This window comes from Phyllobates terribilis, unplaced genomic scaffold, assembly GCF_046119375.1.
Source record: "Phyllobates terribilis strain yellow unplaced genomic scaffold, ASM4611937v1 Scaffold_10__3_contigs__length_209671492, whole genome shotgun sequence".
Lineage (NCBI taxonomy): Eukaryota > Metazoa > Chordata > Amphibia > Anura > Dendrobatidae > Phyllobates > Phyllobates terribilis.
The window spans coordinates 208,936,150-208,943,921 of record NW_027362770.1 but is presented as its reverse complement, the minus strand read 5'-3'; the positions used below and the strand labels follow the sequence as shown (position 1 = coordinate 208,943,921).

Genomic DNA, 7,772 nt, shown 5'->3' with positions numbered 1-7,772 from the left:
TCCGGTGGGAAGGCAATGAAACGTGCCCCTCTAGGGACAAGGTGGTGGAGCTTTTCCTGGGGATGGGCTTCAGGGCTGATGACATCTATGCCCTGATTTATCCCTATGGTGCCACCTTTTTCGACGTCAGCTTTGTGAGATCAGAGGGCCTAGAGCTCTTCTGGTCTCAGTATGAGCTGGCTCGGATTTGCCCTGAATGGCGAGGGTTTATAGTCCAGGCTATCTCTCGCCAAAACTCAGTGAAGAAAGTGACCGTGCTCACCAGTAACGAGTCACTTTCTGAGATGGACATCATGAGCAGGTATGGGGAGGTGGTCCAGATTCCCAAAAAGAATCTGGACAAGCATGGCATCTGGTCAGGGGCCTGGACCTTTACCCACATTCCCACTTCAACATTCTTGGGAAGGGACCGAATCCTGATCTTTTACCAGGGGCAGCCGAAGTTGTGCCACAGGTGCGGCAGCCCCTCTCACTTCAGCGCGGGGTGCAAGGTGGAGAAGTGCGCGATGTGTGGAGGGGTGGGTCATCTGGCCGCAACCTGTAGGGACATTCGGTGTAATCTGTGTGGTGTCTTGGGACACCCGTTTAGTCGCTGTCCGCGCTCCTATGCCAATGTTGGCCTGAATTCGGGAGGTGCTGGTAGGGAGGAGGCGAGGACCAGACCAGCCGGTGAAGGGACTAGCGGCGGCGTAGGAAGTAAGGGACCGGTGAGGAGCAGAACTCCCCCTGAGGCGGGAGGGAAAGAACAGCGTCCGAGGAGAGTGGTGGAGAGGGACCAGGGGATTATGTCCCTGCCTCTGGTCCCTAGTTCGGGGGAGCATGCAGCTGAGGTCCCGGACAGTGAGATAAACGAAGAGGTCAGGAGGATGGTCAGGGAGGATGGGGCCACCTCTCCCTTATCCTCATCCAGTGAAGGTGTGGATGAGGGGGGGAATGAAGAGTGGCAACAGCAAAAGAAGAGGGAGAAGAAAAGGGTGAGGAAGAAGGGTAACTTGAAGGAGAAGGCCACCCGGGGCCAGATGCCAAAGGAAGGCTCTTCCTTCCTTCCTCCGGTGGAGCTCTCCAACCAGTACCAGGCCCTAAGCGAGTCTCCCTTGTCTTCAGATGGGGGGGAAGAGGGGGGTCTGGTGCTGGGGTTGCGGACAAGGATGTAGGGGCTAAAGGGGGCACCAGGCCCTCAACATCGGGGGTCGGGGAAATCGGGCCTCTGGTGGTGGGGGTCGACCCAGGGCCTCCTGACAAAGGCAAGGGTGCGCCTGAAACAGTTGTGCCCGTTAAAGTTGTGTCTGGAACAGCAGGTATGGATGTGTCGGTGTGCCTGAAACGTGCTATATTGTCCTCTGAGGAGGAAAATGGAGCACATGTAAAGGGTAAGGGGGGTGGGAAGAAGGTCGCTGTCCAACCTGATCACTCATGATGGTGGCACTCACCCCGTTGACGCTGGCGACCATTAATGTTGCCAGCATAAAGTCTGATGCGGCTAGGTTCACGGCCTCTCATTTTCTCGGCCAGCTTGATGCCGACATTTTGTTTTTGCAGGAGACCAGGTTGGCCGATCTCACGTCCCTTAAAAAAGCTAAGAGGGAGTGGGTACACGGGCCTTCCTATTGGTCTCTTGCGGCTGAGCCGTATAGCGAGGTGGCGGTCATTTTCAAGACCGCAGATGTAGTATGCCGACGGGTTATTGAGTTGGAAATGGGGAGGTGCTTGATCTTGGATGTGTTCATAAGGGGACAAGAGCTTCAGCTCATAAACATCTATGGTCCCCAGACTAAGTGGGACCGCAAGTGTCTCTTTATGAGTATTAAACCCTTTTTGTTTTGTAGCCGACAGGTGGTCTTTGGAGGGGACTTCAACAATGTCTCGAGGCCCCAAGACAGAGGAGGTTCCAGAGACTGGTTGGCCTACGACAGCGTCGCCTTGAATAGCATAGTTAGTGAGGCTCGCCTAGTGGATGTCCACATCCGGAACACCACGGGCCACGCGGGTTACACTTATTTCAGAGGTAGTCAGACTAGGTCTAGAATAGACAGGTTTTATTTGAAGGAGGAGGCAGTCTCTTCACCTTTATCGGTGGTAGAGGTTGAATTCTCCGACCACTGCCTGATTATGTTTTCTCTGAATGTTACAGAGACTCCTCGGATGGGAAGAGGTTTTTGGAAGCTGAATTCTTCACTCCTGAAGGAAGCAGCTGTAAGACGGTCCTTTGAGGATTTCTTTCAAAGTCAGGTACCGCTACTGGGCCTTGGTAACACTAAGTCAGAGTGGTGGGAGATCTTCAAACATCGGGTGGCGAGATTCTTCCGCCAGCTTTCTAACCTCAGAAGCCTGAACAGGGATCTCCTGTATCGGGGCCTGAGGAGGAAACTCGAGGAACTTGTCTCGACTGGGGGTGGCCGTGAGGACATCACCAGGGTGAAAGCCTTACTCAATAGATGTCAGTATGATAGGCACACATCTTTGGTTTTTGAGAGGGACTTCGGGAAGTATCGCTCACCCGACCCTTACAGAAACTGCAAGATGTCAGTAAGTAGTAAGATAGTGGCGGGTCTGAGGGACAGTGCAGGATCCCTGACCAGGTCCAGGTCAGGGATCTTGGAGGTCGTCAGATCCTTTTACTTACATCTCTTGGGGAGGAAGGAGCTGGATCGAGATGAGACGTCGGCTTTCCTGGCTGAGGCCATTCCTGAATCAGGGGTAGACCCCTCGCTCGATGTCTTGGTGGATGAGATGAAAGAAGAGGAAGTTAGACTGGCAATTGACGGGCTCCAGCTCAAAAAATCACCAGGTCCGGACGGCTTAACGTCGGAGTTCTACAGGACCTTTAATGACCTTTTGGTCCCCTTATTGACTCAGGTTTTTAATGAGTGTTTCTCCTCGGGCACTCTTCCGAGATCAATGAGGAGGTCAGCTTTGATCCTTCTTTCTAAGGGAAAGGATCCGTCGCACATTGAGAACTGGAGGCCCATAGCGCTTCTCAATGTGGACAGGAAGGTTTTGGCTAAAGTACTCTTTAACAGGTTAGTGAAGTTTGCGCCACGGCTCCTTTCGGACTCCCAGCACTGCTGTGTTCCTGGCCGTAGCACTTTTAGTGCTGTTCTCGGTGTCCGGGAGGCTGTGGAGCAGGGTAGGGCTGGCCTCTTGAAGGGGGGGGTATCTGCTGTCCTTGGATCAGGCCAAAGCCTTTCACCGGGTTGATCACGAGTACCTGTGGTCCGCTCTTCTGAGGTATGGTCTGCCAGGGAGGTTCGTGGACTGGCTGAAGACATTGTACAGAGGGGCGGAGAGTTTCCCACTTGTGAATGGTTGGATTGGACAGGCCTTTGCGGTGGGCTCTGGCGTTCGTCAGGGATGTCCTCTCAGTCCCCTGCTGTATGTGTTCGCGATTGATCCCTTCATAAGGAGGGTGGATCGTGGACCAGTAGCGGGGGTGAGGATGGACCAGGCGGCCGATCGGGAGGCCGCCCTGAAGGTAGTGGCCTATGCTGATGATGTCTCTGTTTTTGTCTCCTCGGAAGAGGAGGTGCGGGCAGTGATGTCTGAGGTGGAGGGCTACTCCAGGGCCTCTGGTTCCATTGTCAATCGGAGCAAGTGTGGGAGTCTTTGGCTGGGGGGAGGAGATCCCAGGTTTGATCTCCCGGACACCCTCCCAGAGCCCCAAGAGTATGCCAAGATCCTAGGCGTTGAATTTGGCCAGGGTGATTACCCAACCAAAAACTGGGAAGGTAGACTTAAAACTGCCGCCCAGAGAGTGGACACCAGTGGAAGGGTTGGTCTTTGACCCTGAGGGAAAGGGTGAGCTTGTGCAAAGGTTTCCTGCTCCCATTGTTAATGTATCTAGGCAGCGTTTGTATTTTGCCAGAGCCTTCCAACTGTTATGGGGAAACAGGCTGAACCTAGTCAAGCGGGAGGTTACTTACCGTACGAGGAGACTAGGGGGGTTGAATATGGTCAACCCCGTGGTGTTCTTGGTTTGCACCTTTCTTAAGCTAAATATATCAAACCTCTGGAAAGAGAGGGCTCCTCTGTGGGTATTCTCCTGTAGGGGATGGTTGAAGTCCTTCTTCCAGGATTGGGAGACAGGAGGGCGTGTGAAGGATCTTCGCACACCGCACGGGCATCTCCCGGCTTATGTTACCCCGGTTTTGAAAGTAATACACCGGTGGGGTTTGGGAGTGTGGGAGGTGAGGACTCTCACGAGGAAACTTCTCGAGGAGAGGATCTTATCGACCCATTTTCAAAAGCCACTGGCCCTCAGGGACTGCCCAAGTCGGGATCTGGAGGTCGGGTTGCGTCTTTTAAATTCAAAACGGATCCCCGCGAAGTATTGGGACTTGACTTGGCGCTGCTCTCAGGGTAAGCTGTATGTGAGGGACAACTTGAAGTACAGGAACTCCGAGGATAGGAATTATCCTCGTGAGAGTTGTGCTGACACGCTTGAGAGCATGGAGCTCTTCCTGCTTCAGTGTCCCTTTAATGCAGAGGTATGCAACAGGGTGGGCGCTTCCATTGACTGGCCTAGGCTGGCGGGCCTCTCCTACGCTGAGTGAGCCTATGGAGCGTTCAGAGACCTTGGTGGACGGGACCAGTGCACTCTTTTTCTAGTTAGCCTAGTGGTTAGGTTTTTCACATGGAATGCACGGTGTTTAGTGTCGACGGGCAGTAAAATCCTCCCAGTGGGTGAGGTATGTAGCAACATCCTTGGTGACCTGGTGAAGGTGCGCTCCTTGGAGTATGAAAGGCTGGGTGCATCGGGGGCCTCCCATCTCTGGAGGGGCTTCTCCTTCCAGGTGCCTTAGTTCTGGATTGCTCCAAGCCTCCTGGTGGTGGGCTAACTTCTCACCGTAGCTTTTTGTTTTGAGAATGGTATCATGAAAAGGGTTTACAAGCACCGAACCGGTGCGGATGGTAATTTTGTTATTGTTCTTGTTGTTGTTATTATTATTTTTGTCTTATTGTTCTTTTACTTTGGGGGTTAGTTAGGTGGGGTGGGGGTTTTGAGGGGGGTTAAGCATGAACTTGGACTGGCCCAGGCCCAAAACTGTCGGGGTTCGCCCTAAGTCCGGAAGGACTTTTTCGGAACTTGGAGGCCGGTTCGGGTTGGGGGTATAGTGAGAGTTGGGGTAGTGTATGTGTTACTCATGATTTAAATGTTGTGTGTTATTTCATATGGTTTATGTGGTTTATATTTTGTTATATGTATTTTGCTTCTGCATCTCTGGTTTTTGTTACGGCAGAATCAGGTGTAAGTCTGGAGGAAGTTTGAGGTATGTTTGGATAGGCTGTGGTTGTATGGTGGTTGTCAGGCAGGTGGGGTCCCTTGTATATACATTGTTTATGTATCGGTTATATTGCTGGAAATTGTTTTCGTTACTTGTACTAGTTTGTGTTTTTACATTTATAATAAAATAGAGTTCCAGCTCCAGTAGTGTACACTAAAGCTGCCGCAGTTAAAAAGCTCGTAGTTGGATCTTGGGATCGAGCTGGCGGTCTGCCGCAAGGCGTGCTACCGCCAGTCCCAGCCCCTTTGCCTTGGGGCGCCTCCCCGATGCTCTTGACTGAGTGTCCCGGGGGCCCGAAGCGTTTACTTTGAAAAAATTAGAGTGTTCAAAGCAGGCAGCCACGCCTGAATACTCCAGCTAGGAATAATGGAATAGGACTCCGGTTCTATTTTGTTGGTTGTCGGAACTGGGGCCATGATTAAGAGGGACGGCCGGGGGCATCCGTATTGCGCCGCTAGAGGTGAAATTCTTGGACCGGCACAAGACGAACCAAAGCGAAAGCATTTGCCAAGAATGTTTTCATTAATCAAGAACGAAAGTCGGAGGTTCGAAGACGATCAGATACCGTCGTAGTTCCGACCATAAATGATGCCAACTGGCGATCCGGCGGCGTCATTCCCATGACCTGCCGAGCAGCGTCTGGGAAACCAAAGTCTTTGGGTTCCGGGGGGAGTATGGTTGCAAAGCTGAAACTTAAAGGAATTGACGGAAGGGCACCACCAGGAGTGGAGCCTGCGGCTTAATTTGACTCAACACGGGAAACCTCACCCGGCCCGGACACGGAAAGGATTGACAGATTGAAAGCTCTTTCTCGATTCTGTGGGTGGTGGTGCATGGGTGTTCTTAGTTGGTGGAGCGATTTGTCTGGTTAATTCCGATAACGAACGAGACTTCGGCATGCTAACTAGCTACGCGACCCCCCGTGGTCCGCGTCCAGCTTCTTAGAGGGACAAGTGGCGCTCAGCCACGCGAGATCGAGCAATAACAGGTCTGTGATGCCCTTAGATGTCCGGGGCTGCACGCGCGCTACACTGAACGGACCAGCGTGTGTCTACAGGCCGACAGGTGCGGGTAACCTGCTGAACCCCGCTCGTGATGGGGATCGGGGATTGCAATTCTTCCCCGTGAACGAGGAATTCCCAGTAAGTGCGGGTCATAAGCTCGAGTTGATTAAGTCCCTGCCCTTTGTACACACCGCCCGTCGCTACTACCGATTGGATGGTTTAGTGAGGTCCTTGGATTGGCCCTGCCGGGGTCCGCCAAGACCCTGGCGGAGAGCCGAGAAGACGATCGAACTTGACTATCTAGAGGAAGTAAAAGTCGTAACAAGGTTTCTGTAGGTGAACCTGCAGAAGGATCATTAAGGCAGCGATGACCGAACCGAGGAGACGCGGAGCTGGAAGCCGATTTCCCTGACTGCCTCCCCCTGCCCGAAGGGGGTGTGCGGCTGGGATACTTCCGCTCTGCCTGAGCTACCCGCACGCGGAGGGGTGGCGACGGTCCAGCGAGGGTTATCGCCGTGCGGACGACGACGACGGGAGGGTGTGGGGAGCCCCTCTTGCTCCGTCGTCCCGACGGACGCCTGGCCTCTCGGGGGGATCCTGCCGTGTTCCCCCCGCCCAGGAAAAAACCCACATGAAAGGCCGTCCCGGGTACCGTTCGCCCGTGCGCCCCTATACCCCTCTCCCCGGGGTTGCGGGACCGGGGGGTAGGTCGAGAAGTCTCGAGCCCTCCGTTGTTCCCCTCCCCGCCGGAGGGAGGGACGGCGGAGGCCAAGCACCCGGGGCAACAGGGCCAAGAAAAATCCCCTATGCACCCCCTCTGTTGCCGGCCAACGTACTGAAAAACTGGGCGCCCCAGAGCGCCCGGACCCAGAAGCGTGACTCTTAACGGTGGATCACTTGGCTCGCGCGTCGATGAAGAACGCAGCTAGCTGCGAGAATTAGTGTGAATTGCAGGACACATTGATCATCGACACTTCGAACGCACCTTGCGGCCCCGGGTTTCTCCCGGGGCTATGCCTGTCTGAGGGTCGCCCCTCCGTCGATCGCCTCCGTGGCGCGGCTGGGTTCCCGTCGCAAGGGATTTTCAGAGGGAGGCCCGACTCTTCGCACCCCGACGCCCTCTCTCTCTCTCCCTTACGTCCCCCCAAGGCTAGACCCACCCGCCCGGTTACCCTCCGCCCCGACCCGGAGCGTGCTGTGAGGCTGTCTGTGGAGACACAGGGCTGCCTCCGGAGCTTCCAGGGGTTGGGGGGTAGCCGCCTGGGGCGGCGTGGAAGGGCACGCTCGCAGACCAGACTAAAGACCTCAGATCAGACGTGGCGACCCGCTGAATTTAAGCATATTAATAAGCGGAGGAAAATAAACTAACCAGGATTCCCTCAGTAACGGCGAGTGAAGAGGGAAGAGCCCAGTGCTGAATCCCTGTCCGTCCGGCGGGCGTCGGGAAATGTGGCATACGGGAGACCGGACCACCTCGGCGTCGCTC

At 54.5% G+C, this 7,772-nt stretch overlaps 1 non-coding gene across 1 annotated transcript; it reads left to right on the top strand.

Moving 5' to 3' along the window:
- Window positions 1-7,163: 7,163 nt before the first annotated feature.
- On the top strand, window positions 7,164-7,317 carry LOC141164920 (5.8S ribosomal RNA). Its single transcript, XR_012250967.1, has one exon. It is a non-coding gene; the product is annotated as a 5.8S ribosomal RNA (ribosomal RNA).
- Window positions 7,318-7,772: the final 455 nt, after the last annotated feature.